This window comes from Aquarana catesbeiana, linkage group LG01 (genome assembly GCF_042186555.1).
Source record: "Aquarana catesbeiana isolate 2022-GZ linkage group LG01, ASM4218655v1, whole genome shotgun sequence".
Classification (NCBI taxonomy): domain Eukaryota; kingdom Metazoa; phylum Chordata; class Amphibia; order Anura; family Ranidae; genus Aquarana; species Aquarana catesbeiana.
In genome coordinates this window covers 623,276,380-623,302,468 of record NC_133324.1, presented here as the reverse complement: position 1 = coordinate 623,302,468, position 26,089 = coordinate 623,276,380, and the positions used below count along the sequence as shown (strand labels likewise).

The window sequence follows — 26,089 nt, the reverse complement described above, 5'->3', positions numbered from 1 at the left end:
TGCAGTGCAATGGGCAATGGTGTCCACAGTTCAATAGCCCATAATAACTCATCAGAAATCTACTTTCTCTGCAGTGTAATGAGCAATGAAGTCCAAAGTGCAATAGCCCATAGTAACCCATCAGAAATCTACTTTCTCTGCAGTGCAATAAGCAATGCTGTCCAAAGGGCAATAGCCCATAGTAACCCATCAGAAATCTACTTTCTCTGTAGTGCAATAAGCAATGCTGTCCAAAGTGCAATATCCCATAGTAACCCATCAGACATATACTTTATCTGCAGTGCAATGAGCAACGATGTCCAAAGTGCAATAACCCATAGTAACCCATCAGACATCTACTTTCTCTGCAGTGCATTGAGCAATGATGTCTGACGTGCAATAGCCCATAGCAACCTATCATAAATCTACTTTGTCTACAGTGCAACGTGAAATGGTGTTCAAAATGCAACAGCTCATAGCAACCCATCAGAAATCCACTTTCTCCACAGCGCAATGAGCAATAATGTCCAAAGTTCAATAAGCCATCAGAAATCTTCTTTCTCTGCAGTGCAATGAGCAACGATGTTCAAAGTGCAAAAGCCCATAGTAACCCATCAGACATATACTTTACCTGCAGTGCAATGAGCAACGATGTCCAAAGTGCAATAACCCATAGTAACCCATCAGACATCTACTTTCTCTGCAGTGCATTGAGCAATGATGTCTGACGTGCAATAGCCCATAGCAACCTATCATAAATCTACTTTGTCTACAGTGCAACGTGAAATGGTGTTCAAAATGCAACAGCTCATAGCAACCCATCAGAAATCCACTTTCTCCACAGCGCAATGAGCAATAATGTCCAAAGTTCAATAAGCCATCAGAAATTTTCTTTCTCTGCAGTGCAATGAGCAACGATGTTCAAAGTGCAAAAGCCCATAGTAACCCATCAGAATTCAACTCTTTGCATTGCAATGATAAGTGGTGATATGCATAGAGCTTGATTTACTAAAGGCAAATTGACTGTATACTCTGCAAGTGCAGTTGCTCCAGAGCTTAGTAAATGAGGGGAGTTCTGCTAATTCCCATCATCCAATCACGTCCAAGCAACAATCCTTTTTGCTTTAATTTTCCTTGCACGTGATTGGGTATTCTTTGCAAAGTGAAGCTTTACCTCATTTACTAAGCTCTGGAGAAACTGCAATGGCAGAGTGAACAGTTTATTTTCCTTTAGTAAATCAACTCCAAAGTGCAGTAGCCCAAAGCAACCATTCAAAAAATTGAATTTCTCTGCAGTGGAATCAGTCACAATGATATTCAAAGTGCAGTAGCTCATAGCAACTCTTCTGAAATCGTATCAGGAATCAAATTTCTCTGCAGTTTAATGAGCAGTGATGATACAGAAGTGCAATATCTCGTAGCAACCCATTAGAAATGAAAGTGATAAAATGATTCATACATATCCACTACTTAATGGCCCTGTAATCTTTTCTGTACATGAAATTGTTTCTTACTGTGTTTTTCTACCTCCTTGTGATGTCCTCTGTGAACTCCTGAATGTCTCCTTTTCCCCTCACTTCTGTATGTTTGGAACAAGCAGTGCACATTAATTGTGGTCATGTGCACTGCTCTATACACACTCTATGCACGCTACAAATACCATAGTCCATAGTTCATCTAGGGAGTGAGCAAGAAGAAGGTGGTTACATTCCTACACACAGTGGGACCATGGAGAGCGAACTTAGCCATCCTAGCAGGACGAAAGTTCACAGCAGAAAAAATGGAATTTGGAGATATGGAGGAGACTCTGCAGTGCAATGAGCAATTACGATATGCAAAGTGTAGTAGCCCATAGCAATCAATTAAAAGTCATGTTTTTTCTGATCATGGGCACATTGCATGTCAGCTTTTTTTTTTTTTTTTTTTTGTTACTATGGCTTATTGTTTAAGCTAAAGAAGATAAGAACAATTGGACATGTAGCAGTTCATTGATTAGATAAAGTGACATTACTTTGTGGGTCAGTGACATGACTATTACTAAATTTAGTACGGGTGCAGCCATTTTTATTTAATTATTGCAATGTCTAACTAAAGATCAGAGTAGCCACGGGCTCCTGACCTTATCCTGCCTTCATAGAGAAGGAGCTGAAACTGCTTTCTTTTGCACTGTTGCCTGATCTTCAGCTGTGAAATTAATTTAACAAAGAGATAAAAGCAATTCCAATCTGCTCTACAATACTATTTTTCTGCTTCACATATGACAGATTCTCATTAAAGAGCTCATACACATGGCTGTAATTAGATGATCTGTATGCAGAATCTTGCTGGTAGAGGCTGGTAAAAAGATTCTGCCTTAGAAGACATCTAAGGGTTAGGAAAGGCCAGTTCACACCGGACCACGTGCGTTCTCGTGCGTTCCGGTGCAGTTTTAATAGCCCATTCAGCCCCCCTTCACAGCTCATTTCTCCACTGAGCACTGTAAGGGCAGAACTAGGTTTGCCACATTTTCTTCAAGATAAACCCAAATGGTTTAGCGGCCTGAGACACCTTTGGGTGCCCCAAGGAGAGTAGTAATGCGGTACACATAGCGTGCTGCAGCAAACAGTGGGTGTGGCCAAATTGCTCTTGCTGACATCATCGCCCTGCGCCCCCCCCCCCAGTGATGCTGAGCCTGCCTCCAGACAGCCGCACGCAGCTCCCGGACGGCATCAGATTTGTGTGTGACTATCTTGGTTATTTGGGGAGCCACAGTCCAGTCTGGGTCACACAATAATGTGTCTGGGTTTTAGTCTGCCTGACACATGATTCAAAACAGGTGGCAACCCTAAGCAGAGCAGAGCACTGATAGTCACTGGCCCTCTACTCACTGAAGACCGAGAACTGAGCGATCAGAGGTCTTTGATCACTCAGTCTTTGAGGTGGTGAGGGACAGATGCATACTTCTCAACTTTTTAAGATTGGAACGAGGGACACCTATTAACAAATGTATTTAGGCATAGGACTCAACCCCTGCCATGCCCCCTTAAAGAATTATGCTAAAAAAAAAAAAAGTTTGATTAAACCCATTAACCACTTCAGCCCCGGATTTTCCCCCCTTAATGACCTGCCAATTTTTTGCGATACAGCACTACGTTGCTTTAACTGACAATTGCGCCGCGATCGTGCAACACTGTACCCAAAGGTCCTTTTTTTTCCACAAATAGAGCTTTCTTTTGGTGGTATTTGATTACCTCTGCGGTTTTTATTTTTTGCGCTATAAACAAAAAAAGAGTGACAATTTTGGAAAAAAAATATATTTTTTTTTTACTTTTTGCTATAATAAATATCCAAAAAAAAATTCTTCATCAGTTTAGACCAATATGTATTCTTCTACATATTTTTGGTAAAAGAAATTGCAATAAACGTATATTGATTGGTTTACGCAAAAGTTATAGCATCTACAAAATAGGGGATAGATTTATGGCATTTTTATTATTATTTTTTAGTTGGGACTTCGACATTGCGGCGGACAGATCAGACACTTTTGACACTTTTTTTTGGGACCAGTGACATTATTACAGTGATCAGAGCTAAAAATATCCACTGATTACAGTATAAAAGACATTGGCAGGGAAGGGGTTAACACTAGGGGGTGATCAAGCGGTTAAGTGTGTCCTATGGAGGTGTTTCTAACTGTGGGAGGAGAGGACTGACTAGGTAAGAGAGAGAGATCGCTGTTCCTAATCACTAGGAACAGATGATCACTCTGTAATCCCCGTTCTGGCTCTGTGGAGCGATCGTGGGTGGCCGGCGGACATTACGGCCACTAGCCACGCGCATCGGCTCCGGCGACACACCGTGTGTGCCTGCTGTGGCCCTTAAAGGGGCTGACATACCGGTATGGCGATTTTTGCAGCCAAGCCAAGCCAACCTTCAGCAGTAACTGCGGCGGCTGGTCGGCAAGCAGTTAAGGCGGAGCTTGTCTCATAAAAAATAAAATAAAAGTCAGCAGCTAAAAATACTGTAGCTGCTGACTTTTATTGTAAGAACACTTACCTGTCCAGGGATCCCGTGATGTCGGCATCCCAAGCCGATTCGTCCAACGGCTTTGGGTGCAGACGCCGACATTGCAAGTAAGGGAAACCAGCAGCGAGGCCTTAAAGTGGAGTTGCACCCAAAAATGGAACTTCCGCTTTAAGTGCTGGTGACCCCCTGACATGCCACATTTGGCATGTCATTTTTTTGGAGGGAGAGCAGGTACCCTGTTTTTACAGGCACCCAGCTCCAACTTCCTCCCCTGGCACCGTGGCGTCGGAAGGAAGATCGCCTTTCCCCCCTCCCTCCCTGCAATCTTCTGGGATATGTCACAGGTCCCAGAAGATTGCCCTGCCATTCACAGTGCGCGCCCGGCTGTGAAGTCACAGCCGGGCGCCCACAGTTACAATGCCGGCGCCGTGAAGAGGAGGGTGAGAGGTGCTGGGCTTTGTACGCCCGCATCGCTGGACTGTGGGACAGGTGAGTGTGTGATTATTAAAAGTCAGCAGCTACACTTTTTGTAGCTGCTAACTTTTAAATGGGTGGAACTCCCCTTTAAGGCTTTACAGCCAGTTTCCTACTGCGCATCTGCGAGTCACCCTACGCTTTTGGAATGGTCCCACTGTCTTCTGGGACACACACAGGTCCCAGAAGGGGGGAAGGAAGAGGGACTGGATACGTCGGAAGTGGAAGCAGCTACTTGTCAAAACCAGGTACCTGCTCCCCCAAACCACCTTTTGGGTGGCGCTCTGCTTTAAAGCGCTTTTTTATTCTGTGAAATATTACTACTACTCTTTTTGTACAAATGCAGCAATTTAGAATTTGGATGAAAGCTTTAGCACTGGGAAACACTTTTTAAAAGATAAAAAGTGCATTTTATATACAACCATATAGATCAGAGTAAAATTAGGGACAAAGGATGAGAGAGGAGAGACTTTGTTCCAAATCGGGTACAGTCCCTCTAATTCAGGGATAGTTGGGAGTTATGCAGATGTAGCACTGGACCGATGCTGCATCCACTTGTATGTTTGTTTGTTTTTTGAAATCCCACACTTCTCTTTTAATAGTAGGGCAAAGTGACGTGTATAAAATGTATGTCCTGTAATTTCCCCTTCTAAACACTTTGTAAAAGATATATGTACTTTATGTCATTTTTATAGTCGACATAGTGAATCTGCCATTATCACTTCTTTTGACCGTGGATCACGGCTGACCTAAAGACACTATAAAATGTAATTTTCTGTTTCACAGTAAACCTGTGTTTTACACAATCTAGATGGAGGGCACATTGTCACTGGTACTGACCTGAACACATGAAATGCTTGGCATTACTAATACTAGAAAAGGAATAAGAAATGCCTTATTGACACAACTTCCTAAGTGCGGCATGACGTGCATGTTGTAATTATGTGTAATCTGTATGTCAATAACCACTGTACTAAAAAATTCCAGGTTCCATTTTAAAATACATACAAGGTTATTTATAGTCCATGAGCCAATGTGACATTGCTGTAAATGTCCATTTAGAATGGTCAATAGCTTTGTGTCAAAAACAACAAGGTGAAATAACAGATTTGCTCAAAGATTACAGTCTATGTAAGGAGCTAACTGAACCCAGACTGCTTCAAGAAGGACCTTATAGTACTAACATGGCTGACCTAGTAATCTCTATATTTGATCTATTCCCTGTTGACTCTGCCCTGTCAGTTTTCACAGATTGTATCCTCCAGCTGCACTGTAAAAATAAATAAATAAATGTGTTCAATTGTTATACTTTATCATGTATATTCATATTTTTCATTTTTTAGAAAACACATGCTTGCTGTATACTTCTGATAAAATATCTATCTGATTTAGGGCAAGTTGTAATAGGCAGTTATTTTGATAATGGAACAAAAAGCAAGGGGAAGGGAAAAGTGCCCAGCAGCGCATAACCCCGGAGAGATACTTATAAAATGCATGGCAGAGTGCTCTTCAGAGGGCACAATCTGTATAAACGTGCCAAATGTGGTGGCGATGACCTTATTGGTGGGAATGAAAGGGTCTCAAAGAAATGTATGCATGGCAATGTAACAAACCATAAAAGATGATTGCAAAAATTGCAAAGTAAAAACTGAGGGACAAAATATAAACAATGAGGCGGGTAGCCCAATAAACTATACACATTGCCACTGATTACTAGCTAGAAGGTGCAACTTGAAGCAGCCATGGATTATTGCTGGGACACTGTAAAAATAAAAGGGAAAAGACAAGTGCAACCTCTATAGTGCAGTAAACAAGGTGAACAATATTTATGAATGATTAAAAACACACTCACAAAGGGAGAGCTCCCCCTTTGTGAGTGTGTTTTTAATCATTCATAAATATTGTTTACTACACTATGGAGGTTGCGTTTGTCTTTTCCCTTTTATTTTGACAATGGGATTGGCATATGACTACAATGGGACTCTTATAATCATCCATCTATGTTAATGAGATAAAATTATCAAATTAAGTTATGCACACGTTGTTCTTGGTATCAAATACGTTGTAATTTGTAGTATAACTGCTGGGTAAAACACGTGCTCCCACTCCTGGAGTCTGTAAGGGATTAAAAAAATTATATTAGCATTCCACATTATTTCGCTTGTAGTAACAATTTTCTGCCAGTGGATGTCAGTATTGCTATAAGGTGTCACCAAGAATGGTATCTTAATAGGAAAATAACATTAACTATGTAACAGTATACAAGAGGTGTCAGTTTTACAATGTGTTGTTTTTTATACCTAGGTACAATGTTATTCAAAGCATATAGTTTATTATCCATAAAAGCTGAAATCCAAGGATTATCTGTGTTGCATACTACATTGGTCCAGCTTGGCATAATATAAGTATGTATATCTTATATTGATGGGTTGCTGGGGGAGCTGACAATCATTGTAATAGTTGGTTTGATCTTTCAGGTCCTGCTCAGGTTTTATGGGAGCAGCTTCCCCACTGTACACTGGTCATGGGGGACGCTCGCTCAGTACTGCCAATAGTCACAGAACCCCTTGTATGTTTTTCAATGTATACAAGGTATTCTCTGATTGGGCAAGGTGGTGAGGTCATGATCTCCACCTTGTTCAATCACATGATGTCCATCTAACATTTTTTTTTTACAAACATTTTATACCTTTTTTTTAACTGACCTTGGAAAATGATAGAGAGAGATATAAAAAAAATTGCTTTATTTAGAAAATGTATCAATGAAAACAGGTGATGAGGAAGAGAAAATGTTGAAGAAATGGAATCAACGCCAGGCTCTATACATAGAGAAATCTTTAACAGCACAACTAAAAGCTATGTTATTACCTAAATAGGTTTATACATATTGTAAACCTAGAATATGATTGGTGAGATTTGAGACTCAGAGGCGCCTGTATTTTCTTCTTTTTTTGCATGTTTCGAGATCACTTCTACTCTCTCCCAAGTCTGGCCTGAGTACATTGACTGTGTACCTCTCCACAATATACTAAGAGACTGTCACCTCAATAAGACTTCATGATTGACCCCCACATCAATTTAACGCACTTCTGCTTGTGCCACTATCCATTTGTTTTAGTACAGTTGCTATGGCTACTGCACTGAGTAACTAGGCCCAACTGTCTGTACATCTATACACTACTTAGACAAGAACCTGAATACTTAGTGCAGTATCCCTAGTAACCAACCAAAGCCTGCCTTACATTGGTGTGTGGTCTCAGTGAGCTAAGTTCTGATAGGCTGCCATAGTTGGCTGCACTGTGCTCCACTTCTTATCTGAATACAGTAAGGGGTATGAGCAAGTAAGTGGGCAGCCTGTGCCCCCTATCCCTGTACACTGCTGGACTGTGCAATCTTACACACACGGACTTGTCTCTGACTGTCTCCCCGACCTCTTAGTTCATACTTCTGCCCGGTAGGCTGTTCCTCCAAACCCATGCTCTCCTTGCCGGACTCTTCTTCCTCCTCCTCGCTGTCCTGGGACACACGCCTTCTCCGCCACCTCCTGTCTGCCATGTCAGTGAGAAGAGAATCTGCGGGGCTGCACTGGAAACTTCACTTCCCGGTGTGCAGCGTGGCACACGGAGCCTTCCATAGAGATGACTGGGGGAGTTGGCTGAGCTGACCCGCTCCCTACCCAAGCTGAGTGGACCCAACTCGAGCAGAGCTTTCCTGAGCCAGCCTGAGCCAGCTGAGCCATGCGGACTTGTTCCCCGCCTGAGCCGGAATACTTGCCCTCAATTCATTTCCACTCGCAAAATGCGAGCAGGCGAGTGGAAATTTTGAGGGCTGTATATATGTACAGTATCTCACAAAAGTGAGTACACCTCTCACATTTTTGTCAATATGTTATTACATCTTTTCATGTGACAACATTGAAGAAATTACACTTTGCTACAATGTAAAGGAGTGAGGGTACAGCTTGTATAACAGTGTAAATTTGCTGTCCCCTCAAAATATCTCAACACACAGCCATTAATGTCTAAACCGCTGGCATCAAAAGTGAGTACACCCCTCTGTCAAAATGTCCAGATTGGGCCCAAAGTGTCAATATTTTGTGTGGCCACCATTATTTTCCAGCACTGCCTTAACCCTCTTGGGCATGGAGTTCACCAGAGCTTCACAGGTTGCCACTGGAGTCCTCTTCCACTCTTCCATGATGACATCACAGAGACGGTGGATGTTAGAGACCTTGCGCTCCTCCACCTTCCGTTTGAGGATGCCCCACAGATGCTCAATAGGGTTTAGGTCTGGAGACATGTTTGGCCAGTCCATCACCTTTACCCTCAGCTTCTTTAGCAAGGCAGTGGTCATCTTGGAGGTGTGTTTGGGGTCATTATCATGTTGGAATACTCCCCTGAGGCCCAGTCTCTGAAGGGAGGGGATCATGCTCTGCTTCAGTATGTCAGAGTACATTCATGGTTCCCTCAATGTACTGTAGCTACCCAGTGCAGGCAGCACTCATGCAGCCCCAGACCATGACACTCCCACCACAATGCTTGACTGTAGGCAAGACACACTTGTCTTTGTACTCCTCACCTGGTTGCCACCACACACGCTTGACACCATCTGAACCAAATACGTTTATCTTGGTCTCATCAGACCACAGAACATGGCTCCAGTAATTCATGTCCTAAAGCCTCGTACACAAGATCGGATTTTCTGCAGACAAAACCTCAGACTTTTGTCCGAAGGCGTGTGCCTGGATTTTGTCTTGCATACAAATGGCAAGGAATTGTCGGCCAACAAACACAAACATAGTGAGGTACTTCATGGTTTTTCAGCTCTTTAGGACCACCCTTTGGGCTCCTTCTGCTAATTTTGTGTTAGTAGAAGTTTGGTGAGTGTTGATCCACGCTTTTCATTTCACGCTTTTCATTTAGCGCTTTTCAGTTTACGATTTTTATTTTGTGCTTTTCAGTTAGTTTCTGAACAGCCGTTCGTCAACCAGACATGTTGCGGAATCAGAGGAGATAACGTGTTATTTATTATTGTCCTTGGAGTTATTGCTTTGACCCAAGTCCAGTCCAGAAACAGGAAGAGGATTTCTTGGACCAAAAATTGGTTGCTTTATTAATCGTGACCAATTATATCATATTCCTTTGCTGCAGGAGCTCCAGGAGAATAATTCAGATGATTTTCGGAATTATCTCCGGATGACGGACCCTTGCTTTCACCAACTCATGGCATTGCTGACCCCCTATATTAAGAAGCAGGACACATGCATTAGACTTTTATTTTATTTTTTTGGTTGAGTAATAATTTGATTTGATTTGTTATATTTTCTAGATTTTTGGATGTATAGAATGCACTTTTTGGTTAAGTTCTATTGGCAGATAGCATGACTAATTTTATATGTTTTCTTTTTTTAATGCACAATAAAAAAATTGTGGATAATAATACTTGGATATGTATTTTAATTCAAATGACAGTTTGGGAGTAGCCAGTTACATTTAATAAAATACAATGTAAAATTGACAAGGCACACCAACATAGTTGTATCTTTGATCTTAAAAACTATGGGATAATTGTGCTGTGGTAACTTGCCCAAAAAAAAGCATAATAATATTATTCTTGATATCACAAGAAAAAAAAAGAATTTGAAAAGGAGATGATCAGAGACTGCAGACATGGTACAGGAGATGATCAGAGACTACAGACATAGTACAGGAGATGGTCAGAGACTGCAGACATGATACAAGAGATGGTCAGAGACTGCAGACATAGTACAGGAGATGGTCAGAGACTGCAGACATAGTACAGGAGATGATCAGAGACTGCAGACATGATACAAGAGATGGTCAGAGACTGCAGACATAGTACAGGAGACGGTCAGAGACTGCAGACATGATACAGGAGATGGTCAGAGACTACAGACAAGATAGAATAGATGGTCAGAGATTGTAGACATGATACAAGAGATGGTCAGAGACTGCAGACATGATACAAGAGATGGTCAGAGATTGCAGACATAATACAAGAGATGGTCAGAGACTGCAGACATGATACAAGAGATGGTCAGAGACTGCAGACATGGTACAGGAGATGGTCAGAGACTGCAGACATGATACAAGAGATGGTCAGAGACTGCAGACATGGTACAGGAGATGGTCAGAGACTGCAGACATGGTACAGGAGATGGTCAGAGACTGCAGACATGGTACAGGAGATGGTCCGAGACTGCAGACATAATACAGGAGATGGTCTGAGACTGCAGACATAGTACAGGAGATGGTCAGAGACTGTAGACATTATACAAGAGACAGTCAGAGACTGCAGACATAGTACAGGAGATGGTCAGAGACTACAGACATGATACAAGAGACAATCAGACACTGCAGACATGGTACAGAAGCTGGTCAGAGATTGCAGACATGATACAAGAGATGGTCAGAGACTGCAGACATGATACAAGAGATGGTCAGAGATTGCAGACATGATACAAGAGATGGTCAGAGACTGCAGACATGATACAAGAGATGGTCAGAGACTGCAGACATGATACAGGAGATGGTCCGAGACTGCAGACATGATACAAGAGATGGTCAGAGGCTGCAGACATGATACAAGAGATGGTCAGAGACTGCAGACATGGTACAGGAGATGGTCAAAGACTGCAGACATGGTACAGGAGATGGTCAGAGACTGAAGACATGATACAAGAGAAGGTCAGAGACTGAAGACATGATACAAGAGAAGGTCAGAGACTGCAGACATTATACAAGAGATGGTCAGAGACTGCAGATATAATACAGGAGATGGTCAGAGACTGCAGTTCCTATGGACATTAGTAGATAATGGCCGGTCGGCCCTCTCACCTGACCCAGCGATGGTTCCTCTGATCAGAAGTCAGCTCACTCTGAATTGCCCGTGGCGACTCCGCTGGGTAGCATCCAGATGTATATTCTGGCAGTGACTCCATTCCTTTCTCTGCCAGGGATGGTGCTAGGCTGTGTGTCTTTCCCTCTGATGGTGCAGGGCAGTGGGGTTCCCTCTCTGATGGTGTTCCCTCAGCACTGTCCTCTCCCTCTGGAGTCCTGGGTGTACTTCCCTGAAAGCTTTCCCAGGCTCCTGTATCTCTCTCTCTCCCATTCAGCTGAGCCTGCTGTGTGGGCTGCAGTTTCCGTGTTACAGTGGGGCTGCCAGTCCTCGGGACTACATGTCCCACAATCCTCTTCTCTGCTCCTTTTTCTATTCTATTTTTTCCCTGGCTGATATGGAGGTGGGAAGGAAACATAGTGGGAGGCTGTGCTGGCCAGCGCCGCTCACTAGTATAGCAGTGCGCGTGTGGAGGAGAGGGAGAGGGAGGGGAAGGGGCGAAAGAAGAGCCTGCAGCTGCAGTGACGTCACTAGGGTTGGTGTCACCAGGTGCGGTATAACATGGTGTCACCCCCCTTCCACCAACTTTAGTCGCCCCTCAGTACAGACCTCCCTCCACTAAGTATAGACCCCCCCTTCGTCGGTGCAGACCCCCCCACTAAGTATAAACCCTCCCTCAGTACAGACCCCCCCTTCATCAGTATAGACCCCCCAGGACAAACCACCCTCCCTCCATTAGTAGGCCCCCACCAGAACAACCCCCCCTCCATTAGTACAGATCCCCCCAGGACAAACCCCCCTCCATTAGTACAGACCCCCCACAGGACAAACCCCCCTCCATTAGTACAGACCCCCCAGGACAACCCCCCTCCATTAGTACAGACCCCCAGGACAAACCCCCCCTCTATTAGTACAGATCCCCCCAGGACAAACCCCCTCCATTAGTACAGACCCCCCAGGAGAACCCCCTCCACTAGTACAGACACCCCAGGAGAACCCCCCTCCACTAATACAGACCCCCACAGGACAAATCCCCCCTTCATTAGTACAGACCCCCCCAGGACAAACCCCCCCTCCATTAGTACAGACCCCCAGGACAACCCCCCCTCCATTAGTACACACCCCCCCAGAACAAACCCCCTCCATTAGTACAGACCCCAGGACAAATCCCCCCTCCATTAGTACAGACCCCCCCAGGACAAATCCTCCCTCCATTAGTACAGACCCCCCCAGGATAAATTCCCCCTCCATTAGTACAGACCCCCCCAGGATAAATTCCCCCTCCATTAGTACAGACCCCCCCAGGACAAATCCCCACTCCATTAGTACAGACCCCCCAGGATAAATCCCCCCTCCATTAGTACAGACCCCCCAGGAGAAACCCCCCTCCATTAGTACAGACCCCCCAGGACAACACCCCCTCCATTAGTACAGAACCCCCAAAACAACCCCCCATTAGTACAGACCTCCCCCAGGAAAACTCCCCCCCATTAGTACAGACCCCCCCCCAGGAAAACTCCCCCCCATTAGTACAGACCCCCCCAGGAAAACTCCTTCATTAGTACAGACCCCCCCAGGACAAACCCCCTCCATTAGTACAAACCCCCCAGGACAACCCCGCCATTAGTACAGACCCAACCAGGACAACCCCCCAATTAGTACAGACCCCCAAGGACAAACCCCCCATGATTAGTACAGACCGCCCCAGGGACAAACCTCCCTCTATTAGTACAGACCCATTAACACGGCAGCTAGAGAGGACAGTGTGCAGCCGCACTGCCCGGGTGAAGAGCAGATCTACAGGCAGCAGCTTAGGCGGGAGTGAGAGACAGAGGAGGAGAGAACCTGTGTCAGGCTGCAGGCACGGACCCCCCCCCACCCAGCGAAGTCACTGCGTGGCTGGTCTCTCTCAACACAGAGACCAGCCGCTCCGATCTCAGATGGCTGCTCTCCTTCTCTGACAGGAGTGTCACCCCCCTTCCACCAACTTTAGTCGCCCCTCAGTACAGACCTCCCTCCACTAAGTATAGACCCCCCCTTCGTCGGTGCAGACCCCCCCACTAAGTATAAACCCTCCCTCAGTACAGACCCCCCCTTCATCAGTATAGACCCCCCAGGACAAACCACCCTCCCTCCATTAGTAGGCCCCCACCAGGACAACCCCCCCTCCATTAGTACAGATCCCCCCAGGACAAACCCCCCTCCATTAGTACAGACCCCCCACAGGACAAACCCCCCTCCATTAGTACAGACCCCCCAGGACAACCCCCCTCCATTAGTACAGACCCCCAGGACAAACCCCCCCTCTATTAGTACAGATCCCCCCAGGACAAACCCCCTCCATTAGTACAGACCCCCCAGGAGAACCCCCTCCACTAGTACAGACACCCCAGGAGAACCCCCCTCCACTAATACAGACCCCCACAGGACAAATCCCCCCTTCATTAGTACAGACCCCCCCAGGACAAACCCCCCCTCCATTAGTACAGACCCCCAGGACAACCCCCCCTCCATTAGTACACACCCCCCCAGAACAAACCCCCTCCATTAGTACAGACCCCAGGACAAATCCCCCCTCCATTAGTACAGACCCCCCCAGGACAAATCCTCCCTCCATTAGTACAGACCCCCCCAGGATAAATTCCCCCTCCATTAGTACAGACCCCCCCAGGATAAATTCCCCCTCCATTAGTACAGACCCCCCCAGGACAAATCCCCACTCCATTAGTACAGACCCCCCAGGATAAATCCCCCCTCCATTAGTACAGACCCCCCAGGAGAAACCCCCCTCCATTAGTACAGACCCCCCAGGACAACACCCCCTCCATTAGTACAGAACCCCCAAAACAACCCCCCATTAGTACAGACCTCCCCCAGGAAAACTCCCCCCCATTAGTACAGACCCCCCCCCAGGAAAACTCCCCCCCATTAGTACAGACCCCCCCAGGAAAACTCCTTCATTAGTACAGACCCCCCCAGGACAAACCCCCTCCATTAGTACAAACCCCCCAGGACAACCCCGCCATTAGTACAGACCCACCCAGGACAACCCCCCAATTAGTACAGACCCCCAAGGACAAACCCCCCATGATTAGTACAGACCGCCCCAGGGACAAACCTCCCTCTATTAGTACAGACCCATTAACACGGCAGCTAGAGAGGACAGTGTGCAGCCGCACTGCCCGGGTGAAGAGCAGATCTACAGGCAGCAGCTTAGGCGGGAGTGAGAGACAGAGGAGGAGAGAACCTGTGTCAGGCTGCAGGCACGGACCCCCCCCCACCCAGCGAAGTCACTGCGTGGCTGGTCTCTCTCAACACAGAGACCAGCCGCTCCGATCTCAGATGGCTGCTCTCCTTCTCTGACAGGAGGAGGAGGGAGGGGGGATGGGCTTCGCGGCGGTGACCTGCGGACAGAGCCACCTCTGGACACAGAGGGGAGGAGGAGGAGGGAGGGGAGCACTCTGGTGCTTCAGCGCCCCCACCTCTCTGGCGCCTGGGTGCACTGCACCCCGTGCACCCACCTGGGATCGGCCCTGGTCTGAGCACTGACAGGCTGACCCCCCCACCTCTTCAACCTCTGCAGCAATGCTGGCAGCACTCATACGTCTATTTTCCAAAGACAGCCTCTGGATATGACACTGAGCATGTGCACTCAACTTCTTTGGTTGACTATGGCGAGGCCTGTTTTGAGTGGAACCTGTCCTATTAAACCACTGTATGTTCTTGGCCACCGTGCTGCAGCTCAGTTTCAGGGTCTTGGCAATCTTCTTATAGCCTAGGCCATCTTTATGTAGAACAACAATTCTTTTTTTCAGATCCTCAGAGAGTTTTCTGCCATGAGGTGCCATGTTGAACTTCCAGTGAACAGTATGAGAGAGTGAGACTGATAACACCAAATTTAACACACCTGCACCCATTCACACCTGAGACCTTGTAACACTAATGAGTCACATGACACCGGGGAGGGAAAATGGCTAATTGGGCCCAATTTGGACATTTTCACTTAGGGTTGAACTCACTTTTGTTGCCAGCGGTTTGAACATTAATGGCTGTGTGTTGAGTTATTTTGAGGGGACAGCAAGTTTACACTGTTATACAAACTGTACACTCACTACTTTACATTGTAGCAAAGTGTCATTTCTTCAGTGTTGTCACATGAAAAGATATAATAACACATGTTTACAAAAATGTGAGGGGTGTACTCACTTTTGTGAGATACTGTGTGTGTGTGTGTGTGTGTGTGTGTGTGTGTGTGTGTGTGTGTGTGTGTGTGTATATATATATATATATACATACACTGTGCTGCCTTGATATGTGAATCCACCTCACCCTTTACATATTAATACATAAACATTGTGTATGTCATATATCAGCGTCAAGTCTAAATCTTTAACATAAATAACCTAAAATCTTTCAGGATATTTTTGTTAAAGATGTACACTTGCCACTGATACATAAGATACACAATATATATATATATATATATATATATATATATATATATATATATATATATATATATATTTTATATTCCATTTATTTCTCTAACCTTCAAGTTGAACTGTTATTCTCACATTGGTGTAAAAGGAAACAGTGGGAGCAGTGAACTTGCATTTGTTTATTATATATATATATATATTTCCTAATATATCTTGTATAGTATACTTATGACACTGATATATATGGGAGTGATAGCACTGTGATTTTTTTGTTTTCCTTTCTATAACTGAATTCTGTTGTCTGAAAACACCACTTGTCTGGCTCTCATGCTGTTCCAGTGGCTCCATTACATTCTGATTTAGTGACCACTGTTCACTGACTCTGTGCAACTCGTATTTTTTAAGACACACTTGAAAGAACAAAGAAAGCTGCTTTCCAAACTTCTTGCTGCCATCTATATTAATGCAAATACTGGGTCAAAGACAATCCATCTGAGCTCCTTCCTCACCCGCTTTTCATTAACAAAGAACTTAATGATAGCACATTCTTGACTCAGTGATGCAATAAAATAAATGGAGGCAACATGTTTTTCTTCATTCATGTATCCTGTGAAGTAAAGGTAAGTCAAGCTGAGAGGCACCAAGTGAGCTGAGGATGTGTTCTTGAGTGGATTGTTCAGTAAATTGCAGATAGTAGTATTTTTTTTTCTAAGGGGAAATAAAAGTGAAAAAATCTTCTCCCTGCAAGGGAAAGTCATATTGTGCTATTATGCAATGCTAGCACATTAAGGTGGTGAAGCACCTTTCCATTCATCTGTCTCCTTGTCGTAACTGTTCTCTATTACTGTTTTGTGACTTGCTTTTCCACCTCTTTCACAAAATACGACTCTAAAAGTATTGCAAATAGGTATTGATTGCATCACTGAACTAATGTCAAAAATCTCACTCTGCAATTAAGAGTTAATAAAAATTTAAGTAAGAGATATCAGAAAATTTGTGGATATAAAATAATACATTTGTCCTTTTTGTTTGCTTACCATTAATGGAGTCAAACTGTCACGCAATAGACCATATTTTATCAAAGTATTTTAAGAGGAACAAATAAAATGGAATGATGAACCAATACAACCAAACTCCAGCCAAAAGGTTTACAGAGAATCTGTGCAGAATAGCTTTTACTGCTTATAGCTGTTGTCAGCTGCCAGCTAGGCATAGTGCATGAACACACTAGACAAGTAAATGTGACTTTCTGCTAATTCTTTTTAGCATTTAGCTGCTTTCAGCCAACTAGATGACATCTTCTAAAACTTTAATACAACTTTAACATTTTTGTGTAAGTTGTTTATATCATTTTAAAAAGCTAGAATTATATATTTACATATTATGACTAACACAATTTATAATCACCGTAAATATGTATTGATTTTATTCTCATGATTGTGGGCTTGTATTCTTTCGTACAGCTTTTCAGTTTTGTCATATTAGATGCTATGCTGATATATGCAGTTATTTAAAGTATTAATAGAGCTGCTTGGTAAATTCCCTTAGTTACTCTAATGCCCCGTACACACGGTCGGACATTGATCGGACATTCTGACAACAAAATCCATGGATTTTTTCCGACGGATGTTGGCTCAAACTTGTCTTGCATACACACGGTCACACAAAGTTGTCGGAAAATCCGATTGTTCTAAACGCGGTGACGTAAAACACGTACGTCGGGACTATAAATGGGGCAGTAGCCAATAGCTTTCGTCTTTTAATTTATTCTGAGCATGCGTGGCACTTTGTGCGTCGGATTTGTGTACACATGGTCGGAATTTCAGACAACGGATTTTGTTGTTGGAAAATTTTATAGCAGGATCTCAAACTTTGTGTGTCAGAAATTCCAATGGAAAATGTGTGATGGAGCCCACACACAGTCGGAATTTCTGACAACAAGGTTCTATCACACATTTTCCGTCCGAAAATCCGACCGTGTGTACAGAGCATTAGTGTTAACTACTAAGTGTTACAAGCACTTAAAATGGACATTCAGGCAAATACCCAGTTAAAAATATATACACTATATGGTCAAAAGTTTGAGGACCCCTAACCATCACACTTATATCACCTCGTTGGACATCCCATTTCAAAACCATGTACGGTATGTTAATTTGGAGTGATGCCCCCCCCTTAAAGCTATTATGAAAGCTTCCATTCAGTCACATCTGGCTTTTGGCCATTCTATGAGCACCATGTCTGATATGCTTGAAAGCCTTTTCCTTAAACCCTCCCTATTTGCACAGGATGGGACTGGCATGCAAAATTTGATAACACATGTGCATACTTATGCTAGGGCTATAACATAGATTAGTCAATTAACCTGTCCTCAGAGTACCTGGAGGAAACCCATGCAAGCACAGGGAAAACATGCAAGTAATTCAGTAAATTTGAGGTCATCTCATTCACAATGAGTCATATCAAGGTACACAAATGTAGGTCTTCCTGCATTTTTTTGCAGCTGGGTGCATTGGGGGAGATTTACTAAAACTGGAGCGCTCACAATCTGGTGCAGCTGTGCATGGTAGCCAATCAGCTTCTAACCTCAGTTTGTTCAATGAAGCTTTGGCAATATAACCTGGAATCTGATTGGTTTCTCTACAGAAGTGAGACTAATTTTGCACTCTCCAGCTTTAGTAAATAAACCCCATTGCAATTAAATAAATAGAAAACAGTGCAGTGCAAAAAGGAGGGGAGGGCCGAGTCTTGGGTGTCGTGTCATCCTGCGTCCGTTTTACCATTGACCTGAGAGTCAGCATATGTGTTTGATTTAAGCTAGCACTGGCGGTGGTGCTCTATTTTGTAAGTCCATTATTCTTTTATTCATTAAACTTTTAAGCGGAGAGCATTAGATCTTGTGTGCTTCCCTTTTCTTCCCATATACATGGGGTGTTTCTGAGTGCCTGAGGACCTGTGTACCCTTCCTATGGGAAAAAAGGAGTAAGGATCTGCCAAGAGTCTGTCAGAGTCCAGCTATTATCCCAGAGGGGAGCAACACTTACCTTTACCTTCTGGTGATGCAGGCCTCATGGCTTTGAGGTGAGCAGCCAGTTTGTATGGTGGCGGAACATGGAGCACTTCTATTATTTGGATCACAGTATCACAGTGATGATTGTATATACTGATATTTTACACTATTTGTGGACTATCATATTTGCCACACATTATAATTGTATTAGATGTGTATAGCACTTTTTTCAATATTTGGTGTTGATATTTAGTACAAGAGACTTATTTTTGTTGCGCGACACTGTTTTCTATTTATTTATGGTATTGATAAGTGTTGTGATTTCACTTAATTAGTGTCAGCTGGCAGCAATGTTATTATTATTTCATATATTTTCGCACACACAGGATATGTGTGTATATTGCGATTGCGCTAGTTGATTATAGTATTATTGGGGTACATTGTAATGTAGGGGCATTGGCCTGCTATTCAAAATAAATGACAATGCAACACATCAATGCATGCATACTGTGCTATTATGTGTGTTTACCACGTTACGACAACATCAGTCTGTAAACAGCCCTAAGAGTACATTGCACTGGAAACATCTGAACTCAATAATTTGTAGGGTTGTTCACATACTTTGGCTATATAGTGTAGGTGTGATGATTAGGTGTCTACAAACCTTTGGCCATATACTGAATGCTTACAGTTTACTGGACAAAATAATTTTCTTTAAATATCCACCAGGAAGGTAACACCCTTATTTCTTAATTAAGCAGTGCAGTCCTGTATCCCCTCTCCAACACTAGCTAGCCTTATTGAACAATAGCACCATCTCTGTCCAACATCTTGAGAAATGCCCCAGGAAGCAATAATATTAAACCAGGAGTAGCAGAATGATCTTGCTGGCTAGCAGAGCTGTGCATTTAGGTTTTTGCTTAGAGTTCCACTTTAATAAACCTTACAGCCTCTGCTAAGCAACTCCAAATTATTCAGTGTTAATGTAAAGAAATTATTTCCCCCATGTTTCTAATTGATTGGCGAGCATTCAAACACCTTTCATATTGCTAAACATGGCAGTTTCATGCAGTCAGCACCATACTGAGCCAAAAATGTGTTATTTTTACACTGTCTTTGGAATTTCACATTTAGTATAATGAGGTTTGAGGTTGTTTCTGGAGCTAGTAGAACAAGCTTTATGTTCAGCTGATGAAATGACACAAAACAAACATAAAACAAAGTCTGCAAAATGTTCCTTCATCCTAGTGTAACTTAAAAAGCCAGAATGCACTTATTGTTAATTCATTTGTACTTGCAAAATTTTCAATGCACAAGAACCTGAACCTGTGTAAAAAAAAACTATGCAATAGCTTTATTGAAATGAGAAGGGGACTATGCCTATCATATTAAAGCTAACCTGCCACAAAACCAAACAGTCTTTAGAAGCCTTTTATCAAGGGTTTATAATCTTTTTATGATTGTAGATCACTTAAATGGCCTAAAATGCCCTTATACCTCCTTAGTGAAATTGTTGAAATTAACATAATTACTAGTCTTATTAGGCACTGGCCTCATTTACACATAGCCTACAACTGTGTACACTCATGCGAAGGCTGTGTTTACCTGCACAAGGGATGCACAGGTGTTCTTTGATTCCCTATACAGGCATTCCCCTTCATGTCAATTAGAACACAGTGGCTCCCAATATGACATCCATGTGGATGAACAGCCCCAAACTCATGGATATCTGTATTCGGGGCCATGTCAAATTGGGAGCAGCGGCTGTGTCCGTACAGTCACTGCATCTCAATTGACATCAGTGGGACTGCCTGTATGGGGATGCCCGGATTACCTGTGGATCCCCATGTGGATAAACAGCCCTGTGCTATAGTAGATCCTATGTGAGCAAGACCTTAAAAGATGTCAATAGCTGAGTTTTGCATATGGGTAGCTAGGATGGAACAACTAAAAGAGAGCCTTGTGAATTTTATCATATTAGCAAATGATAACAATAAAAAATAGCTGCAACTAGTGAGATTTTTGCCTCTTTTCTGTTATCAAAAAAATACTGACAAACGTTATTCTCATGTCTTGTGACACATCGAGTTGGTTTCTGCACTTTGATTTCAACTTCAATAATGCACATAAACAAGTTTTTATTTTATTTTTTTATCTAGAAATTAAGTCCCATAAACCCAGTTAAGAACCTCTTCCCTATTTGGAAGTTGATTTGTTAGGACTAGTATGCAGCCTAAGCTTAGGTATTTATCTTTGTGACAGATTCCCTTTAAATGATTCTCATTTGAAAGTGTCAACATTTTATAAAACACAAACAACTTCACTATGGATAAAGTTTCTGAACTTTAGGAACATTAGTAAGAATGTTTAAACCCCATGTCAGCTTTTTTGGCATCTGTGTTCCACCTGGGCAGATCTTTTCACGACTGGTCCTTTAGGCTGGATTCACACCTATGCATTTTTAGTGCTTTTTGCATTTTGCAGAATTGTACTACAGAAAGTGTTCCATAGGAAACAATGTTAAGTGGACTGTAGTGCAAATCTGCAAAATGCAAAAAGCACTAAAACTGCATAGGTGTGAATCCAGCCTAGGATACACAATTTTGGATTTTCCCACACTTTTATTCCTGGTGACATTAGAAGGTGAATCTCAATAAATAGGCACACCGACAGCAATAAAAACCTGTTAAAGGTAGGTAAGGGTGTTGCTCCGAGAAAAATTGTTTTTATTTTTAAATTTGTCTCTAGTTAATGTCCTGACTTGAAAATCTGAAATACTTACTTATTAAAAATGATATTAGCAAATTCAAAGGAGAGCCTAGATAAAATAACCACAAAAAAACACTAAAATTCGAAGAAAATTGTAAAAAATATGAAATAATGTATGGAAAAAAAAATACTAAGGTAAGAAAAAACTATTTTAAAAAAAGGAAGTAGAAAAGAAAGGGGGTAATAGGACCGAGTTTGCCTGCTGGTCGCAGAGTGGTGCTCTAGGCAAGAAGCTGCAGTTTTAGTGTCCATTAGCAGGTGTCTCCCAGCAGCCAGCAGGTTCCAGTGATCAGCTCCACCTGGCCACACCTGCTGGGAGGGTACTTAACCACTTCACCCCCAGAAGGATTTACCCCCTTCCTGTCCAGAGCACTTTTTGCAATACGGCACTGCGTTGCTTTAACTGACAATTGCGACATTGCGTCCTTTTTTTTCCACAAATAGAGCTTTCTTTTGGTGGTATTTGATCACCTCTGCGGTATTTATTTTTTGCGCTATAAACAAAAAAAGAGGTATTTGATCACCTGCGGTTTTTACTTTTTGCTATAATAAATATCCCCAAAAAATATATTAAAAAAATGAATTTCTTCCTCAGTTTAGGCCAATATGTATTCTTCTAGATATTTTTGGTAAAAAAAAAAAAAAAAAAAAAAAATCGCAATAAGCGCATATTGATTGGTTTGCACAAAATTTATAGCGTCTACAAAACAGAGGATAGATTTATGGCATTTTTATTATAATTTTTTTTTATTAGTAATGGTGGCGATGTGCGATTTTTACCATGACTGCAACATTGTGGTGGACACAATGGACACTTTTGACACTATTTTGGGACCATTGACATTAATACAGCGATCAGTGCTATAAAAATGCACTGATTACTGTGACACTGGCAGGGAAGGGGTTAAACACTAAGGGGCGATCAAGGGGTTAACTGTGTTCCCTCACTGTGTTCTAACCGTGGGGGGGGGTGGGCTCACTAGAACATGACAGAGATCACTGCTCCCCATCACTGGGAGCAGTAGATCCCTGTCATGTTGCTAGGCAGAACAGGGAAATGCCTTGTTTACATAGGCATCTCCCCGTTCTGCCTCTCCGTGTCACAATCGTGGGCCACCGGTGGACATCGAGTCCACGAGACCAACGGGACCCACGGGCATGCTTATGCGGCACGTGGTGGGCGCTCGTGCGCCCACTAGCCCACGATTTAAAGGGGACGTACAGGTACGCCCATTTGCGCAGCCATGCCATGGTGCCGACATACATCATCGTGCACTGGTCGGCAAGAGGTTAAGTTCCACCTTTGCTACTGCTCCTTGTCTCAGTGTTTTGGCTGCTCCTGCTTGTACCCTGTTTGTCATGCTGCTGCCTGACTCTGTAGACATTTTCTCTTGCTCTAGCTTTTGCCCTTGCCCTGCATCCAGTATCCTGCTCCCTTGTTCCCATCCCAGCTTTGTTTTCCCCTGCCTTTTGTGTTTCTCATTTGTACAGTTGTATGTATATAGTTAGTTTGTTAGGTTGCTGGTTAGGCATTTTGTCATTTAGTTTTGATTTTTTATGCGTTTTCATGTTTCTTGCTGTTGGTGTTTGGTTATAATTCACTGTAAATAAATCTCGCTTTAAAGATTTACATACATGGTCTGGTCCCAGTTTTCTTGGTGTAGCTACATATACAGTTAGGTCCATATATATTTGGACACAGGCACAATTTTAGTTTGGTATTTACCAAAACATATTCAAGCTATAGTTATATAATGGATATGGGCTGAAAGTGCACTCTCTCGGGTTTAATTTGAGGATATGTACATCCAAATCGGAGGAAGGGTTTAGGAATTATAGCTCTTAAGAAAAGCCACTCCCCTTTTTCAAAGGACCAAAAGTAATTGGACAATTGAATCAAAAGTTGTTTCATGGCCAGGTGTGGGCTATTCCTTAGTTATTTATTCATCAATTAAGCAGGTAAAAGGTCTGTGGTATTTGCACTTGGAATCTATTGCTGTAAACCTACATCATGCGTTCAAAGGAGCTGCCATTGCAAGTAAAACAGGCCATTGTGAGGCTTCAAAAATGAAACAAATCCATCAGAGAGATAGCAGCAACATTAGGAGTGGCCAAATCAACAGTTTGGTACATTTTGAGGAAAGAAGAATGCACTGGTAAGTTCAGCAACATAAAAAGGCCTGGATGTCCACGGAAGACAACAGTGATGGATGATCACAGGTATCAGGGACCATGAATCAGACTGAGACAGAAGTATAGTTAAATCACACTTGTTTAATAATAATAATAATAATAATAATAATAATAATAATAATAAGGTAAACAGAGTAAGCGTAGTCAAAACAAGCCAGAGTTCAGTAACTGGATCGGGTAGTCAGCCAAGTAAATGTCAGCGAGCCAGAGATAAACATAGTAGTACAGCAAGCTGGATCTGGAGCCAGAAGGATAGTCAGCCGAGCAAGTCTTCAACAGGAATGCAGGAGAAAGTTTCTGTGATGTTGACAACGGCGAAGGCAGAGATCAAGTGAGCTGGGTGACTTTAAGTAGGCAGGACTGATGAGCAGAATCAACAACAGCTGGGTAACTGTGGAGAGATATGGGAGCTGGCAATTAGCTGACAGCTGAGCAGCCAGCTCAGAGAAGGAAGGGCTGAGCCCAGCCTTGACAGTACCCCCTCCTCAACGACCCCTCTGTATTGCTTCAGGCAGTGAACTATGTCGAGTTGTGTGGATCACAGCTTCATTAGTCTATGAATACTATATTCTTAACAGTTAACTTTAACCTTAACAGCTATCAGGTAGGATGACTCAGATAAGGTTGGACATACAATTGGTTTTATTTAGAGTGGTAATACACAGCCACGATGGGGAGCTTCAGAGGCAACTTAAGCTTAGTAGCACTACACAGGAATAAAGTTTATAGGAAACGTAAAGATACTTGCAGTGAGTGGATTCCTGGAGATGGGGTCACCCAGTGGCTTCTTGAGAGATGTACTGGTCTCCTATGTGGAAAGGAACAGGTAAGGTTTTCTTTGGGCAAAGTAAGTAGACTGTGGGTAGGGCAGAGGAGAGTCTCTGACTACTAAAGAGGAAGGGGCTCTGTCCGGCCCAACAAGTGGAAGTTGGAGGGGCTCTGTCCGCCCCAAAAGTGAGGTGGAAGACGGGGGTCTATCCGGCCCAAAAGTGAGATGATAGTCTGGGCTCTGACTGGCCCAAAAGAGAGATGGTAGTCGGGGCTCTGTCCAGCCCAAAAGAGAGATGGTAGTCGGGGCTCTGAGGGGCCCAAAGGAGAGATGATAGTCGGTGCTCTGACCGGCCCAATAGAGAGAGATGACGGCAGTCTTCTGTTGGAAATCTTTACCTGGCATCAGGTTCTTAGCACAAACGTCAAGCAAATGGCATTGGCCGTTTAAATAGGGACAAAAGGAGGAGCCGGGTGATGCCGTTGTGACGTCATCAATCTTTGACGGAGTTTGTGGAGATATCAGAGCTCCCAGTGGAAAGATAAGAATATTGCAGGAGAAATGTCAGAGCCTCCAGTGGAGGGATAAAGACACTACAGGAGAAATGTCGGAGCCTCCAGTGAAGGAATAAAGACATTACAGGAGAGATGTCGGAGCCTCCAGTGGAGGTATAAGGACATTACACCCTCCCCCTCGGAGGACCACCGGGCTTGAGGGGAAAACGTCTATGGAAATCATGGAGGAGGACAGAGTCATGTAGTCCGAGGATGAGATCCAAGAGAGTTCCTCCGGACCGTACCCCTTCCAATGCACCAGGTACTCTATGCGCCCACGGAACCTAATGGAGTCAACAAAGGATTGTACTTCATACTCCTCATGGTTCTCAACCTGTATAGGGTGAGGATGTGGCACCAAGGTGGTAAAGCAATTGCAGACCAAAGGTTTCAATAAGGAGACATGAAACACATTTGAGATGCGCATACTAGGAGGAAGGTCCATGGCGGAAGCCACTGGGTTATTCCTGTGAAGGATACAGAAAGGCCCAATAAACTGAGGTGCGAACTTCAAAGAAGGAACACAAAGTCAGAGGTTGCGAGATGACAGCCAGACTCTGTCCCCAACCTGGTAGGAAGGTGCAGGCAGGTGTCTGCGGTCAGCATAGAGTCTGTACATATCGTTAGCATGTTGCAAAGCCTCCTGAACTTGTGCCCAAGTGGAATGAAGACCACAGAGATGCTCCTCTAACGCAGGAATACTCTGCGGAACAAACAAGTCAGGCAACATGGTTGGAAACCATAATTCGCCATAAACGGAGACAATTGGAAAACAGAATTCAAGGCACTGTTGTGAGCAAACTCTGCCCATGGTAATAGGTCTGATCAATTGTTACGATGGTCAGAAATATAGCAATGTAAGAATTGCTCCAAGGACCGATTGGCTTGTTCTGCGGCCCCATTAGACTGCGGGTTATACGCAGAGGAGAAACCAGCTGAATTCCCAACTGTGCATAAAAGGCTCGCCAGAACCCGGGAGACAAACTAACTACCTCTGTCTGAGATAATCACCTTGGGTAGCCCATGTAAGTGAAAGATC

At 43.5% G+C, this 26,089-nt stretch overlaps 1 protein-coding gene across 2 annotated transcripts in view; it reads left to right on the top strand.

The window, feature by feature from the left end:
* NPFFR2 (neuropeptide FF receptor 2) overlaps positions 1-26,089 on the top strand; it is a 358,456-nt gene that overhangs the window by 1,415 nt on the left and 330,952 nt on the right. The gene's annotated exons all lie outside the window — the stretch shown is intronic.